At 42.2% G+C, this 19,544-nt stretch overlaps 1 protein-coding gene across 1 annotated transcript in view; it reads left to right on the top strand.

Annotated features, from left to right (window-relative positions):
- The first annotated feature begins 1,751 nt into the window (after positions 1 to 1,751).
- Positions 1,752 to 19,544, top strand: part of opn7b (opsin 7, group member b) — a 55,188-nt gene continuing 37,395 nt past the window's right edge. The window contains exons 1-2 of the mRNA XM_030119659.1: positions 1,752 to 1,786; positions 1,823 to 2,126. The gene's annotated coding sequence lies outside the window, so the exon portion shown is untranslated. The remainder of the gene's footprint in view (positions 1,787 to 1,822; positions 2,127 to 19,544) is intronic.

Here is a 19,544-nt window from a genome sequence, read left to right as displayed (position 1 = left end):
CAGGAAGGAGATTTCATTGTGGCCCAAACAGTCTTCTGCACTGCACTCCAAAACCTGATCGGCACTGCTCTATTTTCCTCTTGCGGGGGAGAAGATTTTTAACTCAGTGAACTCAAATTTCTTTGCAAGGACCTCGAACTGCTTGGATGTGGTCTCTTTAGCCCTCGGTCGTCTGTATTGAGGATTATTTTCCATAATGTGCAGCAACAGAGATATGATTTGTTTTTTTTTAGTTCAATATCTGAAATATCTGAAAACCATATTGAAAATAGGCAACATTTCGAGCTGAAACGCAGTTTGAAAGAGAACTTCACTGTTAAAGGTGTAATACAACATTTTGATTTCCGGGTGGATCACCTAAATAATTGGTGGGTCCGTTTGTCAATCATTCTGACGAGCTGCTTTCGTAAGGCGGTTCTACGTGCTTGCGCCCAATCAGGTTCTCCCTTTTGCGCATGCGCATTCAGAGTGTTTATGTAGCCGGTGAGCTTCTGAGCTAGTACTTACCGATGGCGAGTCTGACATAATGAAACTGTAACTGTTTCGGAAAAAAAAAGCTTTATTTATGAGCGAGGCGGATCGCAGAAACTGTAAACAGAGCCGTGCACGGCGGAGAAGAGGAGATCGCGCTCGTACACTTCCGCGTTTCCTGGGAGAAGCAGGAGAGCCGGGCGGATGGTCTGGCGCATGCGCGTTGTTCAAAAAGTGAGTAACAGACGTGGGGCTTCGTCTTTTCGAGAAAATCGTGTATTCGACCTTTAATTTAAATCTTTTCTAAGAGCCTTTCTTTATTTCAGTCCAGACGATAAATGTTCCCTTTCAAAGTTTCTCAAGAGGTATGAATCATTTTATTAGAGAGCTGTCATGGTACCAACAAGTGCACATCTTCATCTTCAGCTTTAAAATGTATTTAAGATCACGCACACACTTCTTAGATGACTGGTGGATAATCTAAGCTGCAACTGGGCCCCAGCTCTCATTGCATCCTTTTCTATCTGCAAAGAATGAATTCACACTGTCACAGCCAAACACATGCGTGAGTGAATGCAGAAGTGTGAGCATCTTCATTGCCTCTCATACAGTGGACTGCACTCTCTAAACACCACCCGTGTTTTATGCGCAAGCAAATCACAAAGGCCAATTAGAACGTCTCCAGCTCCGACGAGGAACGACATCTAAACAAGCTACTGGCTGAGTTCATGCACACCGGTGGCGACACGCCGCGGCCGCTCGCAAAGACTAACCATGACGTTCTGTTTCACTTGCACTTCAAAGCCGAGCGCCGTCTCCACCCCACCCTGCAGAACTCTCCTCATCCAGATATGCGTTTAGTTTCATGTCATTAAACCTCACTGTGATCTTTACGTCTCATCTGACACTCTTCACCTTCCTTCTCTTGTCAAGAAAAATCACATTTAGTCCAATTTTTTTTTAAATGCATTTAACGTTTGTGAAGAAGAGTAACTCAAGTGGAAGTGTCCAAATTAACAAATAAATGAGTAAATGAACAGCTGTGTGAGGTATAATGGAAATAAATATTCCATGCAGGAACTATGAGGATGAGCGTGGTGTGTGAAGAAAAAAAAAAATCTGGAGAATGAAAGCTGACACTGACAGAAGTGTGTGTGTGTGTGTGTGTGTGTTAGAAAGAGAATAAGCGAGGGGGAGGAAGAGAGAGAGGGAGAGAGAGAGAGAGAGAGAGGATGGAGTGTGGGGAATGTATGTGTGTACAAGACAGAGATTTAAGTGGAGAGGGAGAGCAGAGGAACAGAGAGAGGGGGAGAGGGTGGGGAGAGAGAGGGAGCTGCAGACTTAGAGACAGAGGAGAGGAGGAGAGAGCAGAGACCAGCAGCTTGTCTGCCTCGATCCGCCGCCTCCTGGATCTCCCTGAGCACAGCTGCCGGGCAGCTGCAGACTTGTGAGTGGATCCTCTTGCTCAGTGACTGCATGACAAGAGCGCCCGAGTGCGTAGAGCACGGCAGAGTTCCCCGGCGGCTATGCTCAGGTCTGAGCTCAACAGCACTGGCTATACTGCTGCCACACGAGGGAAGATTTGAACGGCTTCGCTCTGGACTTGACTCACCACCCATGATCCCCAGCCAACTCTGGCATACCCTCTCATTAAGGTAAGGAGATTAAATGTTTCACTCACTTTGTGTGACATCTTCTCCAAAGTTACGCTGTTTGCTTTTTTTGTTTTACAAGGAATACACAATGATTGAGAAAATTCCTCTGGATCTAAACAAAGTTTAATTAACAAAGGCACGCTCGGTGGATTTAAAGAAACAGCAGTGGAGCTGAGTGCAACACGCTATATCACATTGCACATGTTCTCCACTCTAGTTTCACTGTTTATTGTGTCTGGTTTGACCTGCTTTACTTGTGAAAAATGCCTTGATAGATTTGCTTATACTGTATCATGCATTGACCCCATGTGTTATCTCTCCCCGGCTCTCGGGCACATGTAATTGCCTTTGAGTGTTTCAGTAGCGAAAAGGCTGTTGGATGATTGTTTTCACATTGCCTGAGCAAATTGAGATGAGTTTTTATTAATGTCTCGGCATCATCTGGCTGAAAAATTGCATTGTCCATATTGTTGATCGTACAGACTGTACAGTTTATTGAGTTTAGGTTAGTGGGAGTCGGGGATGTGGACCTCTCACTGGGAATATACACATGGATCAATAAACTGCACTGTATTTTTGTCTAAACTGGTAATGCGGTTAAAACTTGAGAACCACGAGTTTTGAAATAGGTGTTGAGTAACTAATTGACCACTTTAGCAAACAGTTTCCTGAGAAAATGAGAAAAAAAGCTGTACTGAATGTAATTCTCATGAAGCAGTAATAATAATAATTGAAGAGAGAAAAACAGAAATAGTTCTACATTATTTCATTCATGCTGAAGAAGCAATGGGAGGGCAGTTTGTGGCGACTGGAGCGCCGTGGTTTAAAGGAACTTGCTCCGGGTCTCACAGGCACAAAAGCGAAGACAAACCATGGCTTCACTTTTCCCACTAAAAGCTCTCATCGGTCCAGGGATTTGAACCAGTGACCTTCTGGTTGTGAGCCTCAAGTCTTCGAAATATGTACTCCATTAGCAGCCAACACGTCCTGCATGAGCGCGTAAAATCCACATAGATATTAAAGTTCTCTTCGTAAGCAATAACGTGCCGCAGACAGTTTATTCTTAATAACCAGTCTAATTGACAAAACGAATGGTTGTCTGAGCCGAACTGGTAATTTCATTTCTCGAATCGATTCTGCTCGGCTTCAAGAAACGTTTCTTAAGCTGTTTCATAACACCCATATGAGTGAAACCGACAGTTTTCTAAGTTCTGACCCGCCTCTGATTCAATCACAGTGGATTGACTCTTCAGGAGGAACTTACAGCTCAAGTTTTCCATAAAACAAGGGGCTTGGACAGAGGAGTCAGACAACGTGACTGTAAATATGATGCAAGGATCAATGAAAGGACAAAAAAAAAACAAAAAAAAAAACACCCACACATGTCATTCGCCCTTCGAAAGGCCATGTGATTATTTGAGGGGAGGATGTTCAGTAAGCAGCATGTATCCTGTTAGGCTGAGAGTGAGACATACCCGCATCCTATGCCGCTGGTGTCTCGCCGTGGCCCTACAAGCCATTATTATAATTAGGCAGTCCACATCCAATATCCATCATTAGATACAAGCCTTGTCGTGCCCCGCTGCCAAGATTGCTGTGGAAAATCTGTAATGCACGCCGCTTTCTGCCAAATCTTCTTTGATTCACATGATGTTCTGAACCACGAGCGTGTCCTCAGCAGAATGTCGTCGGGAGCAGAGACTGCGCTGAGACACAATGCACGAGCAAAACCAGCAACGCTGCGCCTGCAACAAAGGCTTCTGCAGAAACCCTCGCTGTGGTTTTATGCATCCCTCGTGGAACATGAGTTGATTTTGACATTAAGAATGGAAACTTGTTCACACGCTCACACCAAGGGAACTTGTTAGGACAAAAATTCTCAACCGCAGGAGAATTTTTCTTTTTTGTTGTGGAGATGTTTTGAGATAAGACTCAGGTTGGAAAAGGGTTTTGACAAGTCATATTTACAGGTGAGTTAAGGTCTGCAGGAATGACCATAAGTCATCAGAGCGGCTCCAGCAGGTACGAAAGCTATACACCTGCTCTGGGTATGAGAGTGTGTGTGTGTGTGTGTGTGTGTGTGTGTGTGTGTGTGTGTGTGTGTGTGTGTGTGTGTGCTTTCTTTCAAAAGTGTTTCTCATGTATTTTCTGAATAGATGGGAAAAAAAAAATACCTGCAAAGGCAGAAAGTAACAAAGTGCTGTGCAGAGCTGAAACACTGCAGCAAAGCACAGACAGACACAGACACACACACACACACACACCGATCAGCCGTAACAGGTGGTTTGAATATCAGCAGTTTCATCTTAATGTGGCGCACGACATGCGTGATGGGATACGATAAGGAGATGCGGTGAGCCAGGTACGGCCAACGTTCAGCAGGGGAAAGTCGCTCCAATTCGAAACACGTTAATTCTGGTCCTGAAAGAAAGCTGTTACAGAGTTGATCAATCTGCGAATGGAACGGAGACCTGTGCTGAATTAGGCGAGGGTTTTTCACATTTGGCCATGTTGCTCTGGCTTGGTTGGTGCAGTTTTAGTGAATCAAGGAAAAAAACAAAGGAGAAAATATTCTCAATCAAGAAGCTGAAAACAATTTGTGTCAGTTCTGGCAAAACAAAGCTTTTGAGTTAGTTAATGATGAATGGATCATCATGAAGGAATGTGCACGTATTCAAATAAGCCTTCCTGATACGGGCAGATTTACTGCTGATTCCAGCGAGCGTGGTGCCAGGAGATGTTTCTCTTTATTTATGACAGTGAAAAGTGAGATTGGCCCACGAACGGATTGCTAATTAGGATGAAACAAGACACTGAGGGACGTCACCTGGGGAGTTATAATGGCTGTGTTAGCGTCTCTTTATTCTGACATTTAACAGACTAAATGATAAAGCGACTCATTTGGAGATTATTCATTAGATAAAATGACAAAGTAATTAGTTGAAGCAGATTTAACACAGAGGAAGATGCCTTTTACGCTCTGGTGACATTTTAGAGACAACACATTTCATCATTCATTAAAAAAATACAGAAATTAATACATTAATGTGCCAGAGCACATGAATTCATTTGAAATCTATGCGTTTGCAAACGTACGTTCCGTGCTGTAGCCCAGTGTGACCATGTGGAGGTGTCACTGGGAAGCAGCGGACGCCACATTCCAGTGGGAGGGAGGGCGTTCTGCAGTGACACGCCGCTGAAGTTGAAATGCTGCGTCCAATTAATCACATTTATGGAGCCAATGAAGGAGAACTCCCGTGAAGCTTTGAACCAGGGAGGAGATGTTTTATTGACCACCGCCCTGTGGCTGCACGTGTTCGTGCTCCACAGTGCTTGTTTGTTGGTCTACTTACTACAAAACAGACAACAAGAAGGTACAGAAGCAAACATACATAATATGTATGATTATTTGTGAACACGCCAGAGCAACAATCAAGGGCACATGCGTGACTGTGGAGGGAAAAGCGGGCATGCATTTATTAGTACATGCATGCACAAGTGTGTTGTTCAGAAGTGCCTTGTTATCCTCATTCTAGTACGCAGAAAAAAATAATAAAAAAGAGAGAAAACAAGTCACTAACATAGTGTGGGAGCACATAATGAAAGAGCATCATTATGGCTGCAGTGTGGGTTGATAGCTTCACACACAATTGATACATCTGAGCACAGCGTCACAGAGAGGGTCATCCGTCTATTGACTTATGAAAGCAAAAATTCCCCAGAGTGGAAATCAGGGTCATTTGACAACTCCTCGCTCTTAAACTGACATAATGTGCTGCCAGTTGGAAAGGGAATTTATTTAAAAAAAAAGAACATATTAGGTGAATAAAACTGGATGTAGTTAGACAAAGCATATTTAAAAAAGTCCCTCAGCTAATAAAGTCAAATACAACAAAAACATGTGATGTTTGTTCCACATGCGTCCCAGGCTGGTCTGAAGCCGAACCGAGACATAAACAGTGGAGTCAGCAGGAGGTGGTGCTCTGTGCCATCAGGTATTTCCTCAAACTCTTTAAGAAATGCTGGATTTGCTGAATGCATAATGTGCGAGGGGGTGAAATCCCTCTGTGCATAACTGTGCCTTGCCTTGCATTAGTTTTGATACGGAGAGCAGAGAGCAAGCTTTAGATGCATTAGTTTAAAATTTGAAGCCATTTCTACTTAATGTTGATGGTAAAGAACATATGGGATTTGGGGTAATGCGGTATTATGAAGATAAGCAGGAACAACTCTGACCCACAACAAGGCTGTGTGCTTTCTTGTTGGCTGGCTTTTCTTTTATTCTTCATGGTAGTTTCAGTACAGTTTTTCCAGATTATATTACAGTTATTCCCAATGCTGTGTGACAACATTATATAACAGCGTTGAGTGGGAAAAACAAAGGATTGTGGGTGTCAAAGGTCACTGTCCACCCTAAAATGTTGACAGTATTTTTTTCCCCTCCTTATTGGCATGACAGCACAATGCAATTGCAGCTGATTTTTTTTGCTGCATAGCCATATGGGTGTCCTGTCACCCACATCCCAAAGGTAAAGTGTCACATTGAGGGATCTGGAGGTCGACGGCGGCTGTGCAGAGTGCTCAGCTGAGAAGAAGGTATATAGTATAGCAGGAAAACATTCTCCAGAGCAACGCTACACCAGCTGATCTGTTCACACGAGTCAGAATGGACCCAAGCAGTTCATCTTATTTAAACTAATTTCTGAATGTGACGTCAGGAATGGAGACTCATCAGACCTTCAGTGTGTTTTCAGTCTTCTGTGGTCTAGTTTAGGTGGTCCTGTTCGAACTATAGCCTCAGTTTCCTGTTCTTAGCCGACAGCAGGGACACCCGGTCTAGTGTAAGGTATGAGGGGCCAATGGAAAACATTCCAGCACTGACTGGAAATATGAATCTACAATCTTGAAAAGTTTCTAATTATTATTGCTGTTATCTAGTTTGAGGACTTTCTTCTGTGCATGACAACAAGTAAACAATCCACCAACAATGTTCTGAGGCACTGATTTAGACCGGGGCTAAACTACAATGCCGCTCCAATGGGAACATGACTTATATCAAATATCACAACACAAATGATTGCTTCCACCCGCCATTGTTTATTTGAGCATATAGAGTTACACTGCAGAGTGTTATCCATGAATGCAAGCCCCTTAGAGCACAGTCACCGACAGACAACGCAGGATCTGCTTTCTCAAGGCAGAGTCAATTTGTCCTCCCTGTGGGGAAGAAACTTTGTTATTTTACAAACTCATCTCCATCACTGTCCGCTCTGTCAGTTTGCTGTATCCAAAATGAAGTTGGGTGTAATTATTACTCTTCATTGAAAAGTGTGTGGCATATTATGCAGTGTCAGCAGTCTTGAAGATAGTGGAGAGAAGCCAGTCACACCTCGGCCTGCGAGCCGCTCTTTGAATTTCTTTTGAAAATCTACATAATCGATTTCATTCATTGGAGAAATGTTATTTTAACGCTTCAATTAATGCAGGAAGTTTTGAACTTTTTTGTTATTAATGTCCCTGTTTTTTTATTCCAGCTAGTGAATAATTTCCACGTTGTGTCCCCAATCCATTGTTTTGTTCGTTTGGAAGCAGCAAAGCGGAGCCATCCTTCATCTGAGTCCATCAGACTCTTTACATCTTGATACTTAGCAAAGATCTCCAATGATTTATTTTCCTGAAGTCAGGAAGAGAAGCCTGGAGGCTGCCTGGAGCCGCATTTCAGGCTGAAAAAAAAAATCCATGCATTTTAATGTAGTTTTTTTTTTTTTTTTCTGTTATAACTTTGGGATTTAGTTTATGTGGCATAAATAACTTGCAGCATAAACTTTATTTTCTGTTGCTGTTTAGTCACATACTGCATTTATTTAAATGTCCCTTCCATTTCTCACATGTCAAATAAGAAAAGACGCCAGAGGCTAAGATTTCTCTATGGGTATTAGATTTATTTATTTATTTTTTAAATTATCATTTTTGCATATTATCATAACTACTCAAAGCTTCACATGCCCCAATTACAGTTTCTCTCCGCTGGAAGCTCACAACTGGACCTGACCTTGTTGATATCTCAGGCTTCAGTGACGGTTTTTTTGTTTTTTGCCTTTGCTTAGCTGTTTCTCAAAATACCTCCTCCCCGTCACTCAATGGGATTAAAACTCACCTGACGTCCTTAAATGTGAGCGTGTGACATTATGAAGATAGAGCTCATACGAAGGCAATGGTTCTGACTGGCGCGGTGGAGCACAGTGTGATTTGCACATATTTCTTATGCTTTCGCTGGTTTTCACAAAGTACTCCAGGTTCTTCTAACAGTCAAAAAACATGTTATTAAATTTAACTCGTGGTTCTGATTGGGTGTAGGCGTTGGTGTGTGTCTCTCTGCGTTTGTCCGCTGGGATCAGATTCAGTTGGATAAAGCAGTACAGGAGATGGATGGATGGATGGATGGATGGATGGATGGATGGATGGATGGGCAGATAGACTCCAGCTTCCTCCCACTATCCCGTGTCTCTAGCTGTATGTAGGAGTGTGTATGTTGGTGAAGAACTGGCGACGTGTCCCTGAATGCTGCTCAGTGTTCACTGAGAAAAGTTCCAACAACAGAAAACAAGGCAATAAATGGACGGAGTCGTGGAAGGCCTGTCTCCCAGTTTAGATATGATTAAAAGTAGAATGGTACCAAATTAGGATGAGACTAAGATTTTGACAAGATCGCGGCAATGTGTTCATGTAGAAAATAAAAAATCCTGTTGTGTGGTTTCATTACAAAAGCAAACAGCAGCACCCACTAGCGGCCAAACGGGAAAACTTCATCGTTCGTCAACGAAAAACTTTCTCTGAAATTAAAAGCAAAAACTTGAGACATTGTGTGAACGGGGGTCTCAGTCTTGAAAATTTGTAAATGAAAACTATTTTTTTATTTGTTTCACTTGTGAAAACTTTTACATCACAAACCAATTCTCTCTCTAAAAACAAAACAAACAAACAAAAAACTATCCAACATCACTGTAATATCTAATCCAACCTTACAACCACACACACTGCACCTGCAGTGGCTTGACACTGCTTTCAAAAACAGCTGATGAAGTTAGAAGGACAAATTGTTGAATAAAAAGCATTTTAAGAAACAACATTTATAAAAAATCATATGAGGCACACAAAACGCACAGAAAATGTAAAGTTATATAGAAGTGTGTGAAACAGATGAACACTCTAAACAAACTTTTCCAGTCACAACACTGTGAGCAAATTTACACCACGGGACGCTTCTTTCCAAGAATATTTCAAATATCAGATTATCAATATAAGTCCATTATAGAGGATTTAATAATAAAATTATGACACTAAAATGTTTGCGGAAGCTCTGCCGTGACTGCTTCACGTCATCTGATCTCCTACTGAAGTGACAAACAGCAAGTTTAAAAATAAAAGTGTGATTGCAACAGTAAGCCCCAACTGAGCAGCTGCTTTTTCCATGACTCCATCATCCCAGTGTTTTGTCTATGTGTGTGTGTGTGTGTGTGTGTGTGTGTGTTTATACAGTGTTGAGAGTGTTTGTAGAAAATCCTAACTTATGAGCATGCAGGCTGTTTGCTTAGTTGATATAATGTTGTCTTTTTATCTTCTGCTTGATTTTATCGCACTGCAGCTGAATGTAAATCGTGTCATTTGAATCCATGAACCGCAATTACTTCACTGTGATATTAATGTATCTTTATATTGTGTTTGCAGGAGTTTGTACTGAGCTGTACTGTGAATTGTACAATGAGTAATCAGTACTATTCATGACTTTACATGGCGACTGAGTGAATTGCCTTTGAGCTAAATAAAGCTTTAACAATGGCAGGGACATCTGCCATTTACAGTATCCTGAAGAGAAATATGCGTTGGCGTTTGTACAGTCTGTGTGTGTGTGTGTGTGCATGTACGTGTGTGTGTAAATACCCTTGTGTGATTATCTGCAAACATGGTCATACCCCGAGGGAAGATATATCCTAAATGACGAGCAAGCAAATGTCAGCTATCCTTATCCTCATGTTCTCCATGCATTATGGATGAGGCTGTCACGACCAACTTAGACCGGAAGAACAACACGAACGGGAATGTACACATGTACACACTCACATGGACACACTAAGAAACGCAGGCAAATTACACAAACAGGCATTTGCACACTGAATAACGGCTGGGGTGGAACTACCAACTTAACTAAATGTGTCACTGAGTCCGCCTGTACGCCTCTGTAAATAATGGCTCCTTAAAAATATAGTTCTGCATAAAATCACAAGAACATTTCATTCTGGATGAATATTAACAGATATCTTCACAGCAGCCAACAAATATAATTCAATTAGCTCTTATCTAAAGATACTATTAGATTTGGTTTTTGAAGATGATCTACACAAACACACACACACACACACATTATCTCAGATAACAAACTCAAATTTCACATATGGTTATTAGTATTATAAATGGAACTCTCCACTCCACCCTGGCTGCGAGGAGCTCTCCGCTCCCATTAACCCTCATTTATTCAACTCTGTCGATTTGAAGTCGGTAGAAAAGGCCACATCCTTCGCTGTCGCTTCTCCTCACCTCCTACACGTCGCGCTTTGTCTGTTGAAAGATTACATCACATCTCCTTGTCGCTCTCCCTTTAGTCTCATGTCTGTCTGACACAGAAGCTCAGCTGCGTTCCCTCCTTTTTCTCAGCGCAGATGACTAAAATATGAGGATCGCACAGTCGGAAGACATGAAGGTGCAACACAACCGATGTTCAGACTTTCATTTAAAAATCAGTTTAGAACTTTTATCCTCTTTGGTTTCTGAAAAATAGCAAGAACTACTTGAAACTTACAAAAATCCAGCAGTCACGTTTGAACTGTTCACAGAAGATATATGCTATATTTTCTTCTACATTGTTGGAGTGTTTACTATCTTATTTCTCAGTTTTAGCTTATTGACTGTCATGTTTTAGCATTTTATTTCCAAAATAAATGAATTTCTAGAAGAAATCAGCATATTGAGACAGTAAAATAACTAAAGCTCCTGTTGAAGGAGTAAATAATGAGTTGGCCAAAATCATTCACACCAGCAAAAACAGGGAATTTCGATAAAACAGTCTGACCTCCATCGAACATTTAGATCATGCTTTATGAAAGCTTTCAAGGCACGAACACCTGACACCAAGATCACAGCAGGAAACCATTTAAATCTCGTTACGAGAGACTCGCCGGTCATATTTTAACCCTGTGTTTGGCCGGTCACTGGTTCCTGGAGCATTCTTCCTTGAAGTGCTTGTGATGCTGAATCGGACTCTCCTGCACCAGTAATAACCCCGGTCAAATGTTCCCGACGACTGTCTCAGCTACCCAAAATAGTGACGACTGAAGCGGTCGGTGAGAAAACAGACCGGGCTCCGAGCACGCCTGGAAAGAAACGCTGAAGACCTCAAAGCTCAAACTGAAGTGCAGCTGGCGCCTGGATCGTGAACTCGTACATCATCAACTAGGTTTTATGGCAAATTCCTGAAAGGTCAGAAAATAAAGCAGCAAAGATGATTTACTATGCTTAGAGAAATTTAGTAAATGTAATCACTGTAAGAGCCTGAAAGAAAACCATAAATTGTCCGTTTATAGAGACGCAGCAACAAAAACAGGGCTGTCGCCCCACTTATAGAATGAAAAGAAAACAGGGTGTTTGTGTGTTTCAAGGCTGTTCTGCTTCAACCAGATGCAGTTCAGTGCAGTGTGTGTGTGTGTGTGTGTGTTTGTGTGTGTGTGTGTGTTCAGGTCCCTTCTGCTTGACCTCACTTGTGATTGTTTGGAAAGATCGCTGGAAGCAGATGGTTCATCACTGTGCTAGTTGGAGAAGTGTTTATTTGAAAATAAATCATATGATCAGATATCCTGGTTGATTAAAATAGTTAAGCATGAAATCAGTGTGGAAGAAAAATGATTTTATATCAATTATGCCAATATTACAATCCTTATCAGGAGGTAAATGTCCATCTGAAGAACACTAGACTTTCGCTCAGTTCCTGAGCGTTTTCACACACTGTAATTCATACAGAAGTAGGAAGAGGCTTTTCATTCTGCAGAGGAGCTGAAATCTTCTCAGTGGGTTTTTTTTTTTATATTCTCACAGAGTTTTGCAGGACTACAAAGCTCCCGGAGCGCTCAGTCAAAGGCAGTGAGTGTCTATTGATGGGGTATGTGGGGCATATCGAGTGCAAATAATAACAGCGGCGGTTTTGTTTCAGGCCGTTTGTGCTTCTCTCGTACCCCACTGTTTGACTGAGTAAAGACATGCGGTGGAGGAGTTTACACCATCTGTGAAACGCCTTCAGAGTCAGCGTGTAAGACGTCACGGGAGCCTGTGTGAATGACTTGAACCAACACCGGGGAGTACACACACACACACACACACACACACACACACATACAAGCGTCGCAACTCTGTTATACATGAAGCTGTTGGGAATCACAAACCTTCTTGAATCATTAAACACAGGGGAGATGAAAATTCATCACTGTGCTGCAGTGAGATGCGCTCGTGTGTGTATGTGTGTGTGTGTGTGTGTGTGTGTGTGTGTGTGTGTGTGTGTGTGTGTGTGTGTGTGTGTGTGTGTGTGGAGGAAAAGTTTCATCTGGTCACAATGAGGGAACTAAACCAAACTTTAGAGGATCTGTTCCCTCCCTAGTTTCCACCAGAAATCTTCGTTTGTGTTTTAATTTGTGATTAAAATCGATTTGTGGTTTTATTGATTAACAGAGCCGCTGCTCGTACAGAGGGGAACATTGCAGTGGGAGGCTGTGGAGATCTCTTCCTTCAAAATCTGTGTTTCTGTCAGTACGTTCATCTGGAAACTGAGAATGAGGTAGAATATAAAGTAAAAGAGAAAAAAAAAAAGGTTCCATGAGCAGCTCCGTTCAGCTCCGGCTGTGTTCCGATTCTGGTAAACACTCAGGTTTAACTCTGACTGTTTACGGAGGCTTCTTCCACTGTCTGAGAAGATAAAGCAGCTCATCGACACAATGACCTTGCAACGAAAAGTTAATAGAATTTGTTCAAAAACACTCAAATGTAGCGGTGAACTTTTCCTGAAAGTTTTTCAGTTTTTTTTTTTAGGCTCCATTCACACGACCCAGATAATGTTCTCCGGCAGCGAACACTAAATACTTTCATTATGTTTTGTGTATCTGTTTGCATGACTAGTGTGCCCGGCGTCACTGAAGACAGAAACTTTTTGAAAAACTGGCTCCCACAGCAGTACTTTTTAAAATCTCTCTGATCTTCATCTCCATGCAGATGGAGGAAAATACAACTTTTCTGAAACACTGAAACAGTGCATGCATACCTTGGCTGCAGTAAATAAATCTTTCGCACATGCATGAGATGAAACATAACAAGAGAAAAATCCAGTGTGGTGTAACTCTCAGTCCATTTCCTCCGGGGAGACGCTAGTTTCACAGTGGACAGTCCTCATGACCACTGTTCATGTTTACACCACATTATTCTCTGTAAAACACGCAGCGTTTTCGAAATGTTGTAGCGTAAATACAAAACTTTTCTGAAACGAAAACATATCAATGATGTATTTTCACTTGAAATGTGTAAACTCGGCCCATTGAAATTAAAACAATTAAGTTTGCAGGAACATTTCAGGGCAAGACTTACAACTGAGAAGAGTTTTCAGGACATTAACCAGAGAGCTCAGTGAAAACCAATACTGCTAATACTGAAATTGATGCACAAAAATAAGAAGGTTAAGTGGACCAAGAGGAATAATTGGAGCAATTTCACATGACATTAAATTGTGTTGATTGGGACAAGGCTAATTTTGTAAACGTTTTTGTGAGAGGAGTCGAATCATTGATGACTCAACCTGTGACCGGCGGAGGAGAAATCAGCATGTGTAGAGGTAGGAAGCATTTTGTTGATTAGCTGCTGCTGCTGATGAATGAATCTCTGGCGAATAGCGCATGAACTTGACGGCACAATGAGTAAAATGGAGACGACAGACAGAGTGCCCTTCAGCAAACCGCTGTGCAAGTGAAGTGGTGCGGCCTCATTAACGCCGCCAAACTCCGGATCAGATCGCACAGAGAGGAATGCCGACAATGTGTTAGTTACAGAAAACAACTGTGAAAGCATCGAATCAAAGCGACTGCACCACAGCAGCGAGCCTTTCAAAAAAAGATAACGTGATTTAACGCAATGCAAAATCAGACTTTTTGGTCATAATGCATTGGTAATGGATTCTAACAGGAGTGGCAGCAGGCGCAGCATGCTGGTTGAATCGAGTTACAGTTAAAGGTGATATTTTATTTATTTTCGGGTTGAACTCATTGAAAACCTGTTAAATATTAACCGACGGAGCACCTCAAGCTGCGTAAACCTCGACACTCCTCCATTACCATCATCACTGACGGCTGCTAAAAAGGCTTTCTGGCTCCGGTAAGCAATTTAGACACCGTGTTGAATATTTGAAATTCTGATCCTTTATTAAACTTGATATTAAAAGCAAAAGAACACTTCAAAGTGACTGTTAAGCTCACTTGTTCTGAATGAGTCACGGTGATAACTCTCCTCAAACATTCTCAGATTGAATGATTGAGATTTCTCCTCAGACGTCACACGTCCACTTTGCAGCGAGAGCTCTTCACGGACGTCAAGGCCAGCTCCGCTTTATTCCTGACGCACCTGTTTAGCAGCGCATTGAAGCCACTGACTCTTTTCAATCTGAAAATCTTTAACACGATGACGCTTTTAGTTCAGTGCAGTTTATTTTCATTCATTCTGAACTTGAAACAACTGAGACAGAAGCGAAGCTGACTAAAAATGACACATTAGACTTGCGTTGCTTGATTATTTGGTGTATTAGCTAATGAAGGATCAAGGAACTAACACAATGTTAAAGGAAAGTAATACTAATTCTTGCTTAGTGATGCAAAGACTATATAAAATACTCAGTTAATATGCAGTCGCACTGCAGCATTAAACTCCATTCTGCATAACGTTCGTGTTTCAAACGGCTGCAGCTCGATGCGGTGCTCCGCTGACGATCCTGGAGAAATAGGAAGCGGAAGCAAAAGAGACCGAGCCAGACAGGAAGTACAAGAAAGGCCGAGTGAATCTAATAATCTTTAAACTAATATATCTCATGGCTACAGACTGTGGTTCAGTTCATCCGCTAAACGTTACTTTAAACCTGGAGGCAGCAGGCCGGGAGTCTGACTCTGGTTTAGAAACACGGCGAATGTCGAACGGCGGCGGTACAGTTCTGGGAGTGAATCAACTGCATTGATGGGGAGGGAAAAAAAATCTAATTACATCCACAAAAGTAATTATAGGAGTTGTATTGCTCTATTAAGTGTTCACATCAGTATTCAGGATATCCTGCTTTCTAGTTAGCGAATACTTAAACTACAGTTAGAGTTTGATTGAAGCGCTTGGCTGGAAAGCGGCCATGACGGAAAGTATTTTTCCCACGCTCACTTTATGAGAAAATACGATGAAACTTGAGAGAAAACGAGGCTGTTTTTGTCCGATGTTGCCGCTGATATTCAGTCTAATCTCCCGGCATTGATCCTGAGACTTCAAGCTGGTTTGTGGGCAGCATTAAACTATTGCTGCTGAACGGAAAGATCGTATCTTAATGAAATGATCCCACTAAGACTAAACAAACAACAAGCTGTGCCAAATCGGAGACAAACAGCAGGAATTAAACGAATGGAGGCAGAATGTTGATGTCTACAATCACCAGAATGGAGATCTCTGAGCAGACGTTTACCTATTTTAAGCTTTTGAACCACTTTCATGTTACCTGGACTTCTTTAATGATTGAAAAGTCACGATGCAATGTACTATTCACCGACTTCCAAGAAAATGAGTTCCCTGATACGGACCGCCTCGGATGAACCGCACCACTCTGTCTTCTGGACTTTCTGTTCATTTCTCCTTTTGTTGCTTCGGCAGCTGCCGTTAGGTTCTTACCAGAATTGATCCAAGATCAAGCTGCCTGTCAGATTCACACTCAGCCTCAGAATCCGATTTCACTTTGATGTGATTCTTCAAACGTGCCCTTGCTTAGTGAAAAATTAACACCTTGTTGAGGAAAAACATGCAAGGCAAAGCGAGAACATGTAATATGAGCAAAGCAAAGAAAGACAGGAGGGAAACCTCCACGATACACCTGAGAAATACAGTATGAGATATTTGATCTCCACTCTGGTTGGCTATAAGTAAACTCAATCTCCTTTGAAGGTTTTTCCATCATGTAGCACATCCAACAGGTTTAGCAAATACATGAGGTATAGAATAGAACTTTGTCATTGTAACAAGTACAACGAAATTGCGAAGCCCTTCAGTCAGTGCAAAGACAGACATAAATAAGTGACATAAAAATGAAGTAGATAAAAAAGATCCATATAAATATATATAAATAAATAAGATGCATACAATGCAAATAAAATAACCTATCAGTGCAGGTGCAGAAAAACTGCCATCATTTGAGTGCATTTATCCTTCCATTTAGCTTTTGTTCAGGATCCTAACTGCTGTAGGATAGAAACTGTCCCTGAACCGATTTGTTCTTGCAGTAATGGACCTGTACCGCCTGCCTGACGGTAACACACTCAACATGTGGTGACCAGGGTGAGAGGGGTCCTGGGTTATTTTCCTTGCCTTTCGGAGGCAGCGGGAGTGATGCAGTTCCTCCAGTGTGAGGACAGGGCAGCCGGTGATCTTTTGGGCCATGTTGATGGTCCTTTGCAGAGACGTCCTCTGGGCCGCTGTGCAGCTGGTGTACCACACACACACACACAGGCTGGGGTACCACACACACACAGGCTGGTGTACCACACACACAGGCAGTACCCCAGGATGCTCTCGATGGTACTCCTGTAGAAGGACTCCAGCAGTCTCTGGGGAATGTTGTTCTTCCTGAGCACCCTCAGGAAGTGCAGTCTCTGCTGGGCCTTCTTCAGAAGCTCAGAGGTGTTCATAGTCCAGGTCAGGTCTTTCTCTAAGTGGACTCCCAGAAAGCGGAAGTCCTCTACCCTCTCCACACAGTCCCCGTTGATGAGAAGGGGTGGGATGTCTGTTTTAGTCCTTCGAAAATCAATGATCAACTCCTTGGTTTTTACTGTGTTGAGGAGCAGGTTGTTTTCTCTACACCACCCAGTCAGCTGCTCCACCTCAGCCCTGTATGCAGACTCATCCCCCCCCCCCGGAGATGAGCCCCACTACTGTGGTGTCGTCGGCGAACTTAAAATGGTGTTACTGGGGTGTGCAGAGGTACAGTCCGATGTGTAGAGGGAATAAAGCAGAGCGCTCAGCACGCAGCCTTGGTGGGAGCCGGTGCTAAGGCTGACGGTCCCCTGTGGAATTGAATAAAAAAAAATAAATAAATAAACAAAACAAAAGAGGAAAACAATGTAATCCTTTGTCTTTCATCTCTCTCACTGTACACGGCTGATGAAGCGGTGTTAGATAGAGTTTCTTCAGCGTAAGCTCTCCCCCGGGTCACCCGCTAACATCACACATGATTGTCTGACTCCATGACGCACAGATGATGTGGCTCTTCCTCGTCCTCCTCCTCCTCCTCCTCCTCCTCCTCCACAGAATCAGCCACACTGACACCACTTGACCATACAGATGACTTTAATCCCATAAACACTCCGGCTGCCGCTACATCATGTGGAGGGTGAAGAAGCAAAGGGGCATAGCTGAATCTCTTTGGATAAATTCCTGTTAAATATTGATGACAAACATGGAGAAAAAAAAAGTCCAAACATTTTGTAATGAAATTACGGGAAATCATGGAAAACAACTGAGCACACTTCACCAGTCCCAGAAGAGCGGGTTGCACTTATACCCTTTTACTTAAACTGTGCATTGGAGCTTGACTGGCCATCTGGCAGATTTGGCATTTGCCCGGCGGGGCCCAGCAGGTTTATTTTTATTTATTTAATTATTTATTTATTTTATTTGGATGGTTGGATTAGCTGATTACTCATGCTTGACGCTGCGCCGGTCCAGTAACAGCACCTCTCTCCCATCGGCTGTCAATCCATCAATCAGCCACAGGAGCTGCAAAACCACATCCAGCCCTGCTAAACACGAGTCATCCCTAAATGAATCATCCCTCTCCACGTCCACGAGGATAAACGGAGGCTTCAGTAGCAACTGGTCTGATGAAAGGTTTCTTGGTTTTGATGGTCCTGAAGTTCAGTGATGTCCGCCAGTTCCTGACTGACTGGCTCCTGTATGTTCAGGCTGGCTGGAGTGTTGTCAATTCTGCAGAAATTGAATCTTTTTTCTGCAAAATTCACAATTGCATCAATCAGATCTACTTAATGAAAGCACACATTTTTAAACTGATATCTTATCGAGCTTCTGATGAGACACATCAATGAAGAGTTAGTTTGATTGGAGCGGATCGCATCAGGAAGGACATTCAGTATTAAAATGTTTTTTTTCGGGGTGAAATCAGCAGATCACAAATATGATATACAGGCTGGATCAGCTGAGGCAGGACTGGTGATGACCGTCAATGAAAAGGCAGAAAAAAAATAGAATATGGGATAAAACATGGTACCAAAGTAGAGTTACTTTTAGTTCTATTCTTTTAGGATAGTCAGTAAAATATCACTTAATTCCTTTAGTTTATCAGTTCATATTTTGATGAATTATGATGAGTGATTCTATTTGCTTTTTTGCTTTAAGACTCATCTAAGACGTCCTCGGTGTTTGGGTGAGGAGAAGGAGAGAATGAGCTCTATCTGACTTAAAGTACAGGAAAGCTCACAGTTTTTGTTAATAATCATTTTAATATCAAGTTATGAGCATAGGAAAAAACCACAAGGTGGAATCTTGAAAACGTAAACACCAGACATTGTTTTCTCAGAAACAGTGCAAAGTTGCATCTTTGTCAAAGACAGTGCTTCTATAAAGTGGGTTGACAGCCTGCTACCACTGCATAAATATAACAACACAGCTCAGTTTTACAATGAGATCGGCACGGAGCATTAGTCACTTCCGGCAGTCACAACCCCCCACCTCACTTTATAAGGCCAATATCTGCCTCCTTCACGAAACAAGGATGGATGATGCAGAAAGTATGTGTGGATTTGTTACTCTGTGTTTTTTACATTCAAGTTCAACTGCTTGTTTTTTTTCTGAGCTCAAAGCTCACAAAAATATTTCAGGCCCATCAAGGATGTTGTGGGTTTTTCTGCATGTCTGTGTTCGTCTCAATTTGAAAAGAAAAAAAAATTACATGAAAATCAGTCCACTTTTCATGAAACTTGATGAGAAGGTCAGATATGGGTCCGTGAATCTGAGGAGGATCAGTGAATTATCGCCGACACTTTTAGGTTCATAAATCCCAAAAGCGGTATTCCATCGCAGTCA

This window comes from Salarias fasciatus, chromosome 20 (assembly GCF_902148845.1).
Source record: "Salarias fasciatus chromosome 20, fSalaFa1.1, whole genome shotgun sequence".
Lineage (NCBI taxonomy): Eukaryota > Metazoa > Chordata > Actinopteri > Blenniiformes > Blenniidae > Salarias > Salarias fasciatus.
The sequence above is the reverse complement of the archived record's forward strand: the minus strand, read 5'-3'. Positions and strand labels throughout refer to the sequence as shown.